Source organism: Macaca fascicularis, chromosome 2 (assembly GCF_037993035.2).
Source record: "Macaca fascicularis isolate 582-1 chromosome 2, T2T-MFA8v1.1".
NCBI lineage: Eukaryota > Metazoa > Chordata > Mammalia > Primates > Cercopithecidae > Macaca > Macaca fascicularis.
In genome coordinates this window covers 128,115,352-128,134,500 of record NC_088376.1, presented here as the reverse complement: position 1 = coordinate 128,134,500, position 19,149 = coordinate 128,115,352, and the positions used below count along the sequence as shown (strand labels likewise).

General features: G+C 39.6%; 1 long non-coding RNA gene across 1 annotated transcript; it reads left to right on the top strand.

Annotated features, from left to right (window-relative positions):
- Positions 1-438: 438 nt before the first annotated feature.
- Positions 439-15,694, top strand: LOC102130176 (uncharacterized). The gene is made up of 3 exons (XR_001488830.4): positions 439-736; positions 2,760-2,983; positions 15,308-15,694. It is a non-coding gene; the product is annotated as an uncharacterized lncRNA (long non-coding RNA).
- The last annotated feature ends 3,455 nt before the right edge of the window (positions 15,695-19,149 follow it).

Below are 19,149 nucleotides of genomic sequence, written 5' to 3'. Positions count from 1 at the left end.
TGCTGGAGAATATAGAGCAGGATGACCTAACTTTGCCCACTGGGGTCTTAAAGGAGCTGTATCACCATTTCTGCTTCCCCACCGCTCCCCACCGAATGGTTTGAAACTGGCCTTTTTGAAGCTGGTCTTTTAAACAATCATTTGCTGTCTTTAAAAAGTTTTAAATGGCTGTCTCAGTAAAAGTGAAATCAATATTCTTTCAGCCCTGGCTTTTAGCAGATAATGTCTCCCCATAAATCATGAGCATAATGACACTGGAATAATTCATCATCTCATTACATTTACAGATGATGCGCCACATTGTTCTGAGGCGAAGGTATCTTCCCTGCCTGGGACTCCATCCAGAAACAAATAAAAGACCAAGGAACCTGATTATTTCATGGTCCGTTTATAGAAGTTGTTGTGGATCAGTTTTCCGTCTGTCAGCTACTTTTTCTTTACAGTCCTTCTGTGAACTCACTGCAGGGATATATCCTTCTAGCTCAAGACTTTCAATAACCTTTAAAACTTTATTGTTGAAGAGGCACTTGTCTAGGATGAAGATGTTCTGTGGGCTTCTTTTTATATCAGTGCCAGGTCTAAGGTCATTAGTGAAACAGTCAAGGATTTATTGAGCAGCTACTATTTGTCAGGTTATGGCACTGGATGCTGACATGTTCTGTTCTTATTGACTGTACCATCACGGGGGAAGATGATCAAGAACTCTTTACAAATAATCATACCATCATTGCTAGTGGTAAGTACTGGGGAAGGGAGACAAAGGGTGCTATTAATAAAAGAACCTCCTAATTGAACTGGTGGGGCATGAATTATAGAAGGCAGCTCTAAAGTGATACTTAAGGTAAGACTAAACATCAGGTATATCATATCTGTGGACTCAATACTTGATGAAGGACTGGATGAATGAACAAAAGCAACAACAGAGAAGCAAGGGAATGGAAAAATAGTTCAGATAATGGCTCTTAATGTTAAGGACTGATTCTTTACCCAGTCAAAAAGAGCTGAATTGGTAACTGTCAATTAAGATTTGTGTAGACCTGTGGCATTATCCCTTTAGTACAAAACCTTACTATTTATACAGACTGCTGAAGTCCTGGTTTGGGTAAGTGCTTCAGAAGTAAACAGACTTGAGTGTAAATTTCAGTTACCATATTTGGTTAATTCCATTGAAGCTTTTAGTGATAATTTCTGAATCTCAACTTCTTCAACTGTATAATAGGGATAATAAGACCTCTTAAGGTTGCTGTGAAGATTAAAAGAGAATATGTGTACCAATGCAGGAAGATACAGGGATTAAGAAGCTACGCTGGGTTTTCTAGCAAGTTTTGTTTGAATCCCTGCTGGGCCACTACCTAGCCATGTAACCTCAGCAAACAGCTATTGTTTAACATAACATATATGTTCCATAAACTCACTGCATTATGCTAAATTGGGCAGTACAAAGCACAAGGCTTATGAGGAAAATGGGGCTCAGGGCACAGCACAAAACAACTTTTTCAGTGACATGTTAAAAAAAAAGATAGAAACCTAATGTTAAAAGAAAAACTTTAGATAATTAAATTTAGTAGAGTTTATTTCAGCAAAGAATGATTCATGAATTGGGAAGCCCCCAAAATTTGACTTAAATAATTTTACTAGAGAATGAGTGTTACTTCTTGGTGAACAAGGGATTTGACTTGTTGCACAGGAGAGCTTGAGAGAGCTTCATGCAGCAATGTGGGCAGTCAGTATTTATAGACAGAGTAAGGAAGTGAGGTATAACAATAGCTTGATTGGTTGCAGTTCAGTAGTTTGCCTTATTTGACATGTTCTAATCATTTGGCAGCCTGTGATTGACTGAAGCTCAGCTGCTATGATTGGCTGAGACTCAGCCATTAGTTACAAGAATATACTTGTAAGTTAGGTTGCATTTTGATACATACAGACTCAAGATATGGAGATAGCTTTAGGCCAAATTTAATTTAACACTAAAGAAACAGTAGACAACTTTACACTTGATAAATAGCTAAAAAAACAATAACAAATACAACAATATATAAATATGGCACTCCACCTGGAAAAAGACCTAGGGTTTGCCTATGGAAGTGGGGTGGAAAGGGTTGCAACTTGCAAGCTACTGTGAAGTGGCAGGAGCTGGTTATCTGGAATCCTAGGGAAAGTTGTAGCACCAGATGAGGATGGTGTGGCTCACAACACGCATCAACCGTGTTGGAGCAAACATGCGTTGTAGCAGAACCTGATGTGCTTATCATTGCTCTGCCTCAGTTCTCTCATCTGTAAATAAAAATGATCATGGCACCTGCCTTGCAGGGTTGTTCTAATCGTGATTACACTAGATAGTTCCAGGTAAAGTGTTTAGCACTGGGCCTGGCATATAGGTTTGGTGTATTTCCCCTGGGCATTTATGATTTCATATTATGTTAAATTTGACTTAAAGAATTTTCCTAGAGGGCTGCGTGTGATGGTTCATACCTGTAATCCCAGCACTTCAGGAGGCTGAGGCAGGCGGATTACTTGAGGTCAGGAGTTTGAGACCAGCCTGGCCAACATGGTGAAACCTGTCTCTGCTAAAAATACAAAATTTAGTTGGATGTGGTGGCAGGTGCCTGTAGTCGCAGCTACTCAGAAGGCTGAGGCAGGAGAGAATCTCTTGAACCCAGGAGGTGGAGTTTGCAGTGAGCTGAGATCGCGCCACTGTACTCCAGCCTGAGTGACAGGCGAGACTCTGTCTCAAAAATTTTTTTTTCTTTTTACTACAGGATAAGTGTTACTTCTTGGTGAGCAAGGAATTCAACTTGTTGCGCAGAGCCTGACAAAGGCTCACAAACCTACACAGTCATGATACCTATGCAGGGTCTCCTACTCCTTTTTCTCAAACGGGCCTGACAGGGGAGGCTGAAGACCATTTCTTCCTGAGGAGGAGGCAGGGAGAAGAAATGGCAGCCATGGCTCCCTAGACTCAAGGAAGAGACGAGGACCATAGGTAAGTGTTTCCAGTCCACCAAGAGAGTAGTCCTGTATTAGCCATCGCCTCTGTTCTAGCTGTTCCTGTGCATGGTGCTGGAGTTAAGTCATATAACTTCCCATTAGCTGTAATCCACTTCTTGGTGACTCTCCAAACTGAACCTGAATTCCAGAGGTTTCCCTATCAGTTATCACAGTTGGCCCAGCCTGCCCTGAAACCCAGAGAGGTAATTTCATCTTTCATCTGTCCTCCTTCCTGAGTGTCTGCAGACAACTGGCTAAGAACAGATATGAGGGGGCCAGGGCATGACTCACATGGTTTGTTTGGCTGAGCTAGAGAACAAAGGAGACCGGCTTGCGTGAGGAACATGAGAGTTGTTTGCAGGACACTCCTGAGGCATCAGTGCAGGCGGCTGTGTGAGCTTCCCTGGTGTGGTTTGCTTCCAGCTAAAGCTCCTACAAGCTCCTGAGTCATATACTCCTGAGTCTGTATGTTTCTTCTCCATGGGTGTCTACTCCCACCTGTGTGCTAGGAGGGTACAGTGCTGCCTCCTCCTTAGCCTTCATCCCTGGAATGCCTTCTGTTATAGGAGAGACCCCACTCTCCTTCTAAGAGTGACCTTAACCCCTGCACCTCCATTGCCACCTTCTATTGTCACTCCTGGCTCTGAATTCATCCCTTATGCCCTTACCAATATCCCCTTGGCACTTCATCCTATATGTCTCTGGGACCCCAAGTTCTTTGATCATTCTCTTTTATTGTACCCCCACCTCCTATCACTCAACTAAGAATAGAAGGGTGGTGCGGTTAAGAGCATAGGCTTTGGAGGCAGACAAATCTAGAATTCTGCCTCTTCTGCTTATAAGGGGAAAGATAGTTCACTTCTCTAAGAATTAGCTTTCTTATCTGCAAAATGGGAATAGTAGTGCCTGCCTCCTTGGGGTTTCTGAGGATTAAATAAGTAATGTCTGTGAAATTCACAGAAAGCACCTGACAGATTAAATACTCTATTAATGTAGCTGTTGTTATTATTAAAATGCTTAACTTCTTATGAACAGTGGCAGTGGCATTGCAGAGCTAAATCCACACAGTAGGAAATTTACAACTATTTATCCAATGAATGAATTATCACTCATCATTAATGGTGAGTGTTCAGTTCATATATTTTTATATGAATGATGCATTCATTCCATACATTTTTAACAGACCATACCTACATTTGTCTTTTATTTTTTATTTTTTAATTTCAATAAATTTATGGGGTACAAGTACAATTTTGTTACTTGCACAGATTGCGTAGTGGTGAAATCAACACTTTTATAAAGGGTATCCATCACTCAAATAACTTACATTGTATTCATTAAATAATTTTTCATCATCCACTCCCTCACCCTTCTGAGTCTCCATTGCCTATCATTCCACATTCTACATCTATGTGTACACATTATATATGTATGTATACACATATGCATACATACACATGCATATATATTGGTGTGAGCAACACCAATAGGCACTCTGAATGAGAATGGGTGTAAATTTGTACAGTGAGAATTACATCTAGGTGGAGAAATGACTTGGAAGCTTGAGTTACAGTCTGGATTGCTCCACATTTACATTTTCATATATCCTAGAAGTATGAAACCCATTTCCTCAAACTTTAAGCTTTATTAACTCAACCTTGGTCCACAAGTGCCTCCATAGAACTGTGTAGATAGAAAATACTAAAAAGACTTCTTTCAAGGACTTTTCTGTTGATTTGGGAGAATAAGGCATGTTCATATGGCTTTTAAATATCAGTATGGGTTAGCAGATAATTAGTTGTTGATATGAACCCTAGAAATAATCAACGTAATGGGAATTCAGAAGTAGGAGAGTTCTGGTCCAGCTAGCAGGCGAAAGGCAGGCCATGTTGAAGGTGAGAGACTATATGAGCTCTATAAAGGATAAAGGGTGTATCTGGGAAGAAAGTGAGACTAGGGCATCCCTTGTGGGGACCACAGCACAAATTCTGTGGGAAAGCATTGGAGAGTGTTGACTTGATATTTCCATCAGACATTGGTTCTCAAAGGGAATATGACTATCAGAAGGCTTTTTAGAAATCTTTGGGAATGATTTAGGTTGTCACAACTGGGGAGACACTACTGTCATTTAATGAGTCGAGTCTGGAAGTTGCAGACATCCTACAATATGTGAAGTAGACATAGAAATGGTAAATTTTCCTGAGTCCTGGATAACTTTCAGATGTCCTGCTGGACATTTATGTGGTTGAAAACCTGCATATATTTATTTTATGTATAACCGAGGCTACATGATTGATAGAGATAGATATAGATAGATAATGCTTTAGTATTATTACATTTTCCAGGACTGCAACTACAGAGGATAGGTTATAGTTGACTACCTTCAGAGTTTTACCAAGCATTGTTCACCATTTCAGAATATCATATCACCAATCAACAATGATGGCACCACTCATGGAAATTTCACTGTAACAGCTGGTTTGAGTTTGTAGTTGTCAGACTCACGGTAATTCTATGCAAGTATATATGATTGTCCTTAGTTCTTATTTCAAACTGTCAAATGGAAAGTGAAAGAATGAACAATATTCTGTGAGTATTCTAACTTTTTAAAAATCCACAATGATTTTATATAAATGGATGCACAGATCAGTATGTCTTCTAGTGTAATCATGCCTGAGCACTTACATTTTAAAATATGTTATTTTATTATAAGTTAATTTTCTCTATTTCTCCTCTATCTTGTAGTGAAGTCATCATGTTAATATTTTTGAAACTGTTGGTTGTGTTGTCAAATATTCATAATAGAAAGGAGATGTAGGGCTTGATAAGCAATAAAAACTCCTGGATTAAGAAATCAAATCTGAGAATTACAAGGACATATTTGCTTAAATTCACTGTAGTGGGGGCTGGGATGGGCATGGAGTGGGGTCAACCTTTGTTTAGCTTTACATCTTTCTCCATAGTGCCAAGGTAACTGGTTTGCTCAAATACATCAATTTTTAGTGATTTATTTTAGCAAGAGGTAGATACGCCTTTATACTTTTTCCATATTTAAATTATTTACATCTGATATGGATGTTTATGGAATAATGGATATGGCCAAGGAAATGGTTGTTGTATGGCTTCTTTATCAGCGTCTTCAATGCATCAAAATGCTTTCCTTCTGTTTAAATACCATAGCTGTAGAAGGGTCTCCACTGAGAAGATTATCTGAATAAGCCATTTTTGTGATAAGAACACACCCCAACAGCCTTCCCCCTGTTCAGCTTATGTAGTTAAGCTCTACAGAGAAGTTTCTCTTTTTTCTTTTTACAAACTAAGCAATGCTTTTCCCCTGACAGATGGCTGAGGCTTTCCAGAACTCCATGCTTCTCCAGAAACTATCCCTCAGGCAAGTGTTAGGTCCACTTAAACCAAACTTTGGCAAGAGGGAGAAATCTCACGTTTCCTCAAAGAGAAAATAAAATGGCAAGGCATGGAAATAAAGTCTCCAGCAGCTGGAGCTAGAAATTGTTCATAATTATGGCGAGAGATTTGGTGTCAGGATAAATCCTAAGCCTGGTTTCCCAATATTTGAGGATGGCAGGATGTATCACAGGGTCTTGTAAGATTCTATCAGGAGAAAATAAACATGTTGCTTTCACTTATGAAACAAGTATATTTTATATGTCACTTTAATAAACCAGAGAATGAAGTCATAAAATCAATAGTGATCGGTTACAGAAACACGAGCTGCATAGTGCTGGTTAGGTGTTTAACAAAAAGATCATGTAGACCCAGGCTCAAAGATCCCCCAGTCATTGTTTAAGATGGGTTTCCATGTTGAGGGCTAAATAACCAGGAAACAGCAAATGTAGTGCTCATTTCATGTTGAGATTGCAGCCAAATGCCATCGTTACTGTTCTTGGGCCTGACATACCCATTAAGGAGAGGTTGTTTAGACCCCAAAGGGTATGCTAAATAAATAAAGCTTATTGGTGGTGAGGATGCAGTTTTGATTGCTCTGAAAATTAGACATTTTCACTGAGAAAATGCTTTTTGTAATGTGATACACTCAATAATTTTGATCTAAGAATCATTTCAGGATGGTTGCCTGCTGCTGAGTACACCAAATATGCTGACGTTGGTTTGGGTTTTGGTTTTCTAGGAAGTTGTTTTGGCATCAGGTAGACATTGGCTAAAACTGTCAACTGGGCAATATTCAACAGCATGGTCATGTTTAAGAGCTTGGGCTTTGCAGGCTAATAGATTTGGGTTTAAAACCCCAGACTCTACTCATGAGCTAGGGGTCTTCTGGGAAGTTACTATAAAAGCAACAATAACAACATTGTATTATGAACAATTTTAAACATAGACAAAATTAGAGAAAATAACTCAGTGATCCCCTGTGTACCCATCACTAGCTTCAAAAATTGTCAATATTTGGAGCAAGTTATCTAAGCATGTTCTCATCAGTAAAATGGAATTCATAATAATTCTCACATTCAAGAGTTCATGTAGTGATTATAAAAGCAATAGTATATATATATGACCTTTAAGCACAGAGGCTGGAATATAATAAGTGCTCTCAAAAGTTTATTCCATTTTGAACTAGGAATACCTTTGGTTTAAAGACACAGCAACCTATGCTGAATGAAAAGTAGGATCTTTGTGGTTTTACTGGCCTTTAGAATTTCACAAAGAATATAGCCCCTTAGCATAAAATGATCAGATCTTATATTTAAAAAATAACCCCCCACATAGTACAGGGATCTGATGCTGAGCTAGCCAAGGCTGTGTCTCAGCAAAAATTCCAAATGACCCATGAAAGGCAAAAATTTCCTTAAAGAAGATGATACTGTCCTCGAAAAAAAAAAAAAAAATCATTGCAATAAAACAAAAAGTTTGTGGCTAGAAAATCTTACCCCAGGGGCGGAGCAAGATGGCCGAATAGGAGCAGCTCCAGTCTCCAACTCCCAGCGCGAGCGACACAGAAGACCGGTGATTTCTGCATTTTCAACTGAGGTACTGGGTTCATCTCACTGGGGAGTGCCGGACGATCGGAGCTGGTCAGCTGCTGCAGCCCGACCAGCGAGAGCTGAAGCAGGGCGAGGCATTGCCTCACCTGGGATGCACAAGGGGGAAGGGAGTCCCTTTTCCTAGCCAGGGGAACTGAGACACACAACACCTGGAAAATCGGGTAACTCCCACCCCAATACTGCGCTTTAGGAAACAGGCACACCAGGAGATCATATCCCACACCTGGCCGGGAGGGTCCCACACCCACGGAGCCTCCCTCGTTGCTAGCGCAGCAGTCTGTGATCTACCGGCAAGGCAGCAGCGAGGCTGGGGGAGGGGCGCCCGCCATTGCTGAGGCTTAAGTAGGTAAACAAAGCTGCTGGGAAGCTCGAACTGGGTGGAGCTCACAGCAGCTCAAGGAAACCTGCCTGTCTCTGTAGACTCCACCTCTGGGGACAGGGCACAGTAAACTAAGACACACAGACACCTCTGCACAGACGCAAACGACTCTGTCTGACAGCTTTGAAGAGAGCAGTGGATCTCCCAACACGGAGGCTGAGATCTGAGAAGGGACAGACTCCCTGCTCAAGCGGGTCCCTGACCCCTGAGTAGCCTAACTGGGAGACATCCCCCACTAGGGGCAGTCTGACACCCCACACCTCACAGGGAGGAGTATACCCCTGAGAGGAAGCTTCCAAAGCAAGAATCAGACAGGTACACTCGCTGTTCAGAAATATTCTATCTTCTGCAGCCTCTGCTGCTGATACCCAGGCAAACAGGGTCTGGAGTGGACCTCAAGCAATCTCCAACAGACCTACAGCTGAGGGTCCTGACTGTTAGAAGGAAAACTATCAAACAGGAAGGACACCTACACCAAAACCCCATCAGTACATCACCATCATCAAAGACCAGAGGCAGATAAAACCACAAAGATGGGGAAAAAGCAGGGCAGAAAAGCTGGAAATTCAAAAAATAAGAGCACATCTCCCCCGGCAAAGGAGCGCAGCTCGTCGCCAGCAACGGATCAAAGCTGGACGGAGAATGACTTTGACGAGATGAGAGAAGAAGGCTTCAGTCCATCAAATTTCTCAGAGCTAAAGGAGGAATTACGTACCCAGCGCAAAGAAACTAAAAATCTTGAAAAAAAAAGTGGAAGAATTGATGGCTAGAGTAATTAATGCAGAGAAGGTCCTAAACGAAATGAAAGAGATGAAAACCATGACACGAGAAATACGTGACAAATGCACAAGCTTCAGTAACCGACTCGATCAACTGGAAGAAAGAGTATCAGCGATTGAGGATCAAATGAATGAAATGAAGCGAGAAGAGAAACCAAAAGAAAAAAGAAGAAAAAGAAACGAACAAAGCCTGCAAGAAGTATGGGATTATGTAAAAAGACCAAATCTACGTCTGATTGGGGTGCCTGAAAGTGAGGGGGAAAATGGAACCAAGTTGGAAAACACTCTTCAGGATATCATCCAGGAGAACTTCCCCAACCTAGTAGGGCAGGCCAACATTCAAATCCAGGAAATACAGAGAACGCCACAAAGATACTCCTCGAGAAGAGCAACTCCAAGACACATAATTGCCAGATTCACCAAAGTTGAAATGAAGGAAAAAATCTTAAGGGCAGCCAGAGAGAAAGGTCGGGTTACCCACAAAGGGAAGCCCATCAGACTAACAGCAGATCTCTCCGCAGAAACTCTCCAAGCCAGAAGAGAGTGGGGGCCAATATTCAACATTCTTAAAGAAAAGAATTTTAAACCCAGAATTTCATATCCAGCCAAACTAAGTTTCATAAGTGAAGGAGAAATAAAATCCTTTACAGATAAGCAAATGCTTAGAGATTTTGTCACCACTAGGCCTGCCTTACAAGAGATCCTGAAGGAAGCACTAAACATGGAAAGGAACAACCGGTACCAGCCATTGCAAAAACATGCCAAAATGTAAAGACCATTGAGGCTAGGAAGAAACTGCATCAACTAATGAGCAAAATAACCAGTTAATATCATAATGGCAGGATCAAGTTCACACATAACAATATTAACCTTAAATGTAAATGGACTAAATGCTCCAATTAAAAGACACAGACTGGCAAACTGGATAAAGAGTCAAGACCCATCAGTCTGCTGTATTCAGGAGACCCATCTCACACGCAGAGACATACATAGGCTCAAAATAAAGGGATGGAGGAAGATTTACCAAGCAAATGGAGAACAAAAAAAAGCAGGGGTTGCAATACTAGTCTCTGATAAAACAGACTTTAAACCATCAAAGATCAAAAGAGACAAAGAAGGCCATTACATAATGGTAAAGGGATCAATTCAACAGGAAGAGCTAACTATCCTAAATATATATGCACCCAATACAGGAGCACCCAGATTCATCAAGCAAGTCCTTAGAGACTTACAAAGAGACTTAGACTCCCATACAATAATAATGGGAGACTTCAACACTCCACTGTCAACATTAGACAGATCAACGAGACAGAAAGTTAACAAGGATATCCAGGAATTGAACTCATCTCTGCAACAAGCAGACCTAATAGACATCTATAGAACTCTCCACCCCAAATCAACAGAATATACATTCTTCTCAGCACCACATCATACTTACTCCAAAATCGACCACGTAATTGGAAGTAAAGCACTCCTCAGCAAATGTACAAGAACAGAAATTATAACAAACTGTCTCTCAGACCACAGTGCAATCAAACTAGAACTCAGGACTAAGAAACTCACTCAAAACCGCTCAACTACATGGAAACTGAACAACCTGCTCCTGAATGACTACTGGGTACATAACGAAATGAAGGCAGAAATAAAGATGTTCTTTGAAACCAATGAGAACAAAGATACAACATACCAGAATCTCTGGGACACATTTAAAGCAGTGTGTAGAGGGAAATTTATAGCACTAAATGCCCACAAGAGAAAGCAGGAAAGATGTAAAATTGACACTCTAACATCGCAATTAAAAGAACTAGAGAAGCAAGAGCAAACACATTCGAAAGCTAGCAGAAGGCAAGAAATAACTAAGATCAGAGCAGAACTGAAGGAGATAGAGACACAAAAAACCCTCCAAAAAATCAATGAATCCAGGAGTTGGTTTTTTGAAAAGATCAACAAAATTGACAGACCACTAGCCAGACTAATAAAGAAGAAAAGAGAGAAGAATCAAATCGACGCAATTAAAAATGATCAAGGGGATATCACCACCGACCCCACAGAAATACAAACTACCATCAGAGAATACTATAAACACCTCTACGCAAATAAACTGGAAAATCTAGAAGAAATGGATAATTTCCTGGACACTTACACTCTTCCAAGACTAAACCAGGAAGAAGTTGAATCCCTGAATAGACCAATAGCAGGCTCTGAAATTGAGGCAACAATTAATAGCCTACCAACCAAAAAAAGTCCAGGACCAGATGGATTCACAGCTGAATTCTACCAGAGGTACAAAGAGGAGTTGGTACCATTCCTTCTGAAACTATTCCAATCAATAGAAAAAGAGGGAATCCTCCCTAACTCATTTTATGAGGCCAACATCATCCTGATACCAAAGCCTGGCAGAGACACAACAAAAAAAGAGAATTTTAGACCAATATCCCTGATGAACATCGATGCAAAAATCCTCAATAAAATACTGGCAAACCGGATTCAGCAACACATCAAAAAGCTTATCCACCATGATCAAGTGGGCTTCATCCCTGGGATGCAAGGCTGGTTCAACATTCGCAAATCAATAAACATAATCCAGCATATAAACAGAACCAAAGACAAGAACCACATGATTATCTCAATTGATGCAGAAAAGGCTTTTGACAAAATTCAACAGCCCTTCATGCTAAAAACGCTCAATAAATTCGGTATTGATGGAACGTACCTCAAAATAATAAGAGCTATTTATGACAAACCCACAGCCAATATCATACTGAATGGGCAAAAACTGGAAAAATTCCCTTTGAAAACTGGCACAAGACAGGGATGCCCTCTCTCACCACTCCTATTCAACATAGTGTTGGAAGTTCTGGCTAGGGCAATCAGGCAAGAGAAAGAAATCAAGGGTATTCAGTTAGGAAAAGAAGAAGTCAAATTGTCCCTGTTTGCAGATGACATGATTGTATATTTAGAAAACCCCATTGTCTCAGCCCAAAATCTCCTTAAGCTGATAAGCAACTTCAGCAAAGTCTCAGGATACAAAATTAATGTGCAAAAATCACAAGCATTCTTATACACCAGTAACAGACAAACAGAGAGCCAAATCAGGAATGAACTTCCATTCACAATTGCTTCAAAGAGAATCAAATACCTAGGAATCCAACTTACAAGGGATGTAAAGGACCTCTTCAAGGAGAACTACAAACCACTGCTCAGTGAAATCAAAGAGGACACAAACAAATGGAAGAACATACCATGCTCATGGATAGGAAGAATCAATATTGTGAAAATGGCCATACTGCCCAAGGTAATTTATAGATTCAATGCCATCCCCATCAAGCTACCAATGAGTTTCTTCACAGAATTGGAAAAAACTGCTTTAAAGTTCATATGGAACCAAAAAAGAGCCCGCATCTCCAAGACAATCCTAAGTCAAAAGAACAAAGCTGGAGGCATCACGCTACCTGACTTCAAACTATACTACAAGGCTACAGTAACCAAAACAGCATGGTACTGGTACCAAAACAGAGATATAGACCAATGGAACAGAACAGAGTCCTCAGAAATAATACCACACATCTACAGCCATTTGATCTTTGACAAACCTGAGAGAAACAAGAAATGGGGAAAGGATTCCCTATTTAATAAATGGTGCTGGGAAAATTGGCTAGCCATAAGTAGAAAGCTGAAACTGGATCCTTTCCTTACTCCTTATACGAAAATTAATTCAAGATGGATTAGAGACTTAAATGTTAGACCTAGTACCATAAAAATCCTAGAGGAAAACCTAGGTAGTACCATTCAGGACATAGGCATGGGCAAAGATTTCATGTCTAAAACACCAAAAGCAATGGCAGCAAAAGCCAAAATTGACAAATGGGATCTCATTAAACTAAAGAGCTTCTGCACAGCAAAAGACACTACCATCAGAGTGAACAGGCAACCTACAGAATGGGAGAAAATTTTTGCAATCTACTCATCTGACAAAGGGCTAATATCCAGAACCTACAAAGAACTCAAACAAATTTACAAGAAAAAAACAAACAACCCCATCAAAAAGTGGGCAAAGGACATGAACAGACATTTCTCAAAAGAAGACATTCATACAGCCAACAGACACATGAAAAAATGCTCATCATCACTGGCCATCAGAGAAATGCAAATCAAAACCACAATGAGATACCATCTCACACCAGTTAGAATGGCAATCATTAAAAAGTCAGGAAACAACAGGTGCTGGAGAGGATGTGGAGAAATAGGAACACTTTTACACTGTTGGTGGGATTGTAAACTAGTTCAACCATTATGGAAAACAGTATGGCGATTCCTCAAGGATCTAGAACTAGATGTACCGTATGACCCAGCCATCCCATTACTGGGTATATACCCAAAGGATTATAAATTATGCTGCTATAAAGACACATGCACACGTATGTTTATTGCAGCACTATTCACAATAGCAAAGACTTGGAATCAACCCAAATGTCCATCAGTGACAGATTGGATTAAGAAAATGTGGCACATATACACCATGGAATACTATGCAGCCATAAAAAAGGATGAGTTTGAGTCCTTTGTAGGGACTTGGATGCAGCTGGAATCCATCATTCTTAGCAAACTATCACAAGAACAGAAAACCAAACACCGCATGTTCTCACTCATAGGTGGGAACTGAACAATGAGATCACTCGGACTCAGGAAGGGGAACATCACACACCGGGGCCTATCATGGGGAGGGGGGAGGGGGGAGGGATTGGGAGTTATACCTGATGTAAATGACGAGTTGATGGGTGCAGCACAGCAACATGGCACAAGTATACATATGTAACAAACCTGCACGTTATGCACATGTACCCTACAACTTAAAGTATAATAATAATAAATTAATTAAAAAAAAAAAAAAAAAAAGAGTAGATCTTAACTATTCTCGCCACACAAAAAAGTTAGCTGTGTAAGATGACGGGTATGTTAATTAGCTTGATTGTGGAGATCATTTTACAATGTATACATATATCAAAACATCACATTGCATACCTTGAATATATACAATTTTGATTTATCAATTATACATCAATAAAGTTGCAAAGAAAACCCACAAATGAGGTGAGGGGCAGCCCTAGATAACCTGCACACTGTTCTCCAACACTGATCCTATGTGGGCCAATTGTTATGGGTGGAAGATAAAGATGTTGCTTGAAATAAAATGTACAAGAGATTAGAAAAAAAAAAAAAAAAAAAAAAAAAAAAAAAAAAAAAAGAAAATCTTACCCCAATGAAGGAATACCCTTTCTGCTCAGGTCTGCAGGCTACCAGTGCTATAGATGACCTCAGAGTGAATAGCAGTTCTGCCATCTGCCATTCCCTTTTGGCTGTTCTCAGAGGCCTTTATGGCAGTGAGGGAGAGCATTCTTTTGGTGAGAGAAATAGTTACTGCTCTTGGGTTAGACTGAGAAAGTTTTGCTGAGCTTCAGGATCCAGAGTGAGTAATTTACAGAAAGCGCTCAAGGGTCTATTAGATGGGGTTCCCCTGCCAGGAGAGGTGTTGGGGAAGACTAGTTTTCTAGGACGAAAACTGAGCTGCTTTGCCGAGCACACCAAAAAAGGTGGTGCTGGGGGGGAGAAATGTAGTTTTAACCTTGATTTGTAGCAATTATTATGACCTTCAAAGAGTCATTTGTTAGGGCAAATAAGGATATAGAATTTTAAAAATCCACAAATTGGGTTACTTATTTTGGGGCCAAAGCAAGTTAATTTTAAAATGGGATCAGCACCATAGAATAAATACTTTTAGGTCTTATCCTGCCATTTATACTGGTGTGACCTTAATCTATCCTATCTTCAGTTTCCTTGTCTCAAAAATTGAGATTATAATAGTCTCCCTACGCTGAGGTTTTTGCCAGGGAGAAAGAGATAACATAGGTAAATACATGTGCATTGCTTTTAAATACTAGGTAAAGACTCATATCATCATCATCACAATCATCATCATGGTCATCATTAGTATTACTATTTTGGTGAGTTGATCAATGATGCTACTGGATGGAGAACTTTTTCTGAATGGCATTTCTCTTGCTGTTGGCTTGGACATAGGCAGGTAAACTCAATGTGGAAATTTTTATGCAGTAATTATTTGTTTTTCTTCTACCAAATTGCAGAGAATCCATACATGTAAGTACTGTCTGCTAACTGATTCCACCACTGGAGCTCCATGGAATCCATACAAAGCACACCTCTTCTCTTCTCCTTGGCATCCAATTTGGTGGCTCTACATCTGCTTTCAACAATGAGTCAAGGCTGTATCTGACAAGATGGAAGTTCAAAATCAACAACAAAATCTATTTATTTTGGTTTTGATCCTAGCCCTGGGCCTTTTACTAAGTATTCAGAACTGATTTAATGAATGAAAAAATGAATGAATGGTATACATTTCCATTGTCTATTCTGCTTCTTTTGCCTAGGGAATTGGGTTAGGCCATGATTTCCTTGTTGTTTTTTTCATGTTTGTTTTATCTGCACAACCCTAAATTAAACCGACTAGTTCCATTCATGTATTTCTCTCTTGTTTTATGAGCACCCAATTTCTTATTTTTATTTAAACAGAAGTTAAATAGTAAAAACTTTGGAGTATTTAATTTTACTTAATTAAATTTTTTTTTTTAAAAAAAATAAGTATTTACCTGAAAGGAGTATTGAATTTTGAAAAGCAACTTCAACAAATCCCTTTTTGGATGAGTACAATAATGGTTGAAGAGGGCACAATTCATGATGAATTCATTTGAAAGTATAACAGATTTAAAAGTTTTTTAAAAGGGCTAGTATAGAAAAGCCCAAACAAATTATTCAGGATTTTTGGATGTTATTTAGAGAACACACTTTCTTGTATGGTTGTTTCTTATTTTTCTCCTTTGTGGTTGCTTGAGTACCACTATAGTGACTCTGTTACAATGGAATTGTTTAACACAAAGTATGCTAAGCAGTTAATACTTTACAATTATATTTTAAGGTATGTATTGTTATGCTTTTTAAACCATAAATTTAAAAATAAGGCTCAGAGATGTTGAATATCTTATCCAACGCTGCACCAGTGGAAAGTTACAAGTCCAAGGTTTGTGTCCTGATTTAACAGGCTCTGAATTCCAGATTCTAAATTTGCTGTTGAGCAGAAAGTGATGTGCACTAGAAAAGTAAATTGATTTCCTATGTAGGCAGACTTCTCACATAAGTAAAGGACTTGTGAGATCTTTAACTTTACATTGCCTATACATTACACTGGTCTAGTCAGTAAATAGTCCCATGATTGCCCATTCTCCAAAGTTAAGTGACCAGTTAGAGAAATAAGATCAGGACCTGTAGCCTCATATTCTTGAGATCTCCTTTAGTGACAAATCAGAGATGATATCTTTCTTGTTAAGAGAAGGTAAATTTTTGCAACTATTCTGTGTGTTGAAACAAATAAAAATAGATAAATTATAATATTTAGGAAAAATATTCATAGGCCATAATTCAAATTAGAGTTGCAGGAAGAGTAAGTGGGAGGTAAAAAAAAAAAAAAAAAAAAAAAAAAAAAAAAAAAAAAAAGGAGAGTGAACTTCTGATTCATTTGGCAGTGAATAAGGAGGGAAAATAACGTGTTTGGGCTATAACTGGGAAGGAAGGATATTGAAAATAATACTAAGTGAGGGTTGGAGATTAAACACTTTCTTTCCCCAATGTTAATGGTGGCCTACTCCCAACTTCTCCTCTCCCCCTTCACCAAATTACTTCTCACCATGGTTACCTCCACATTCCTAAATCCAACAGACATTCTTTAGTCTTCATCTTAGTTGGCATCCGAGCATCACTGGTACTATTGCCTACTGTACCTTCCCTTTCTCTGATTTCTGGGCACAATTCTCTCTGTTTTTTTTCCTAGTGTTCGTTGTCCTTCTTTGTAGGTTCTTCTTCTTTTGCCCAGCCATTAGTTGTTGGAGGTCCTAGGCCCTCTCTTCTTATTCTGATTTCTCTACCCAGTGATCTCATCCACCCCTGTGGTTTTCAAGTTGCATATATACTCAGATGACTCATGGTTTTATCTCCAGTCTTGATCTTGCCCTTAACTCCAGATCCATATATCAACTGTCTACTTACCATCTTTTGAATGCCTTGAAGGTACCTCACATTCAGCATGTCCAAGACTGAGCTCATGATCTTCTCTCCCAGGCCTGGTCCTCTTCCAGGGTCTCTCTCGCTGAACACCACCACTGTTCTGTTTACTTGTGCATGCAGAAGCCAAACAGCTAATCTCTCCCTTAACCCCCTTATTCATCACCAAGTTCTACTGACTTCACTGACTAAATCTCTCTTGAATCCCATCTACCTCTGTCTACCTCCTTGGTCATTACCTTAGGCCATGCCACAATGATGTCTTTTCTGAACACTGCAACTTACCCTTGGACTGATCTACCTGCATCCACCCTGGCCTCTCTACCATCTTGTCTCTACCCTGCATTTTCAAAATGTAAATTGCATCGTGTCACTCCCAAGCTTAGAATCCTTTCATTATTTTTCATTCTTCTTAGGACACAGTCAGAAATCTGCCCCATAACTCACCAGGTGCTACCTAGTCTAGGGGAGTGGTTCTCAAAGTGTAGTCTTAGAATACATCAGCATCACCCAGTAGTGTGCTTTGAAATTCAACATCTTATGTCTCACTTTAGATCTGCTGAGTCAGAAACTCTGGGGAAGGGGTCCAACAGATTGTGTTTTCACAAGCCCTCCAAGTGATTCTGATGTATATACTCAAGTCTGAAAACCACTGCTCTAGGGCCCACCTACCTTTCTGGCTATATACAGCCTCTTGCTTTCACCATTCCAGCCTCTCATAGCTTACTTTTATTCCCTCATCAAGCATATGTTTCCTTTTACCACAGGGCCTTTGCACAACTCTTCCTTTTTCCTTGAGCACTTCTCCCTCTTCTCCTTCCCTAGTTAATGTCTGCTCCTCCCTCAGGTCTCAGCTCAATACAGCTGCCTTGGACCAATTTCTCCTAATGATATATATTGCTCCTTTATAATACTTAAAACAGCTGTGTATTTGTCATTTTTGTGTGGTTATTGATTAACATCTATCTCCCCTACTATACTATAAACACCAAAAGAATTGAGATAGTATGTATTTTTGCTTATTATCTGCACTATTTAGTTCTAGGATAGTAATAGTACATACTCAGATATTTGTTGAATGAATGAATGAATGGATGAACTTTCCCTTATAGTCTCTGCATACTGTTTGAGAGCACAGGCATATTGGAATCCTCATGGGCAGCTCCCAGTCCCCTCATTTTATAAAATGGAGATACCTACCTCATAGACTGGTTGAGGCAATTATATGAGGTAATACATAAACAAAACCTAGCACAGGACTGGGCACACAAGTCCTTCATAAATCTTAGCTCTGATCATTATTATTATTATACTCTATTATTATTATTTCAGTTTCCATACTCTCCCTCAATCGTAATTGTTGAGTGTGGTTGGAACCAAACAGTATAATTCTTGGTAAATATGTACATTTTAAAATTATGAGATGAAAATAAATGGTTGTGCATTTTCTCCATTTTTTAAAAAAATTGTGTATCACCCAATGTATTTGTCCCAGAAAGTTCTTGTTAGCCCTGTCACTGGTTTCTAATACCATTCATTTATTAATTCAGCAAATAATTAGGGAATACCGTGATGTATTGTGCTGGATTCTAGGGATGCAGTTATGACCAAGATAGGCATGGATCCACATGGAGTTCACAGTCAAGTGGAGAATAAGATATTAATAGTGCAGTGGGGAAATACTTCACCACAGTGCCACTGAAAATGATAAAGACAAGTACAAGGTCCTATGTGTTTGTGAAACTGGAGGACCAATAGGCAAAGTGGGGATTTTCCACCTTGAGGCCACCTTTGGCTTTCAGATAGAAGCCGCCTGACATAAACCAAACTAACTGGTGTTCATGGCAGCATGTTA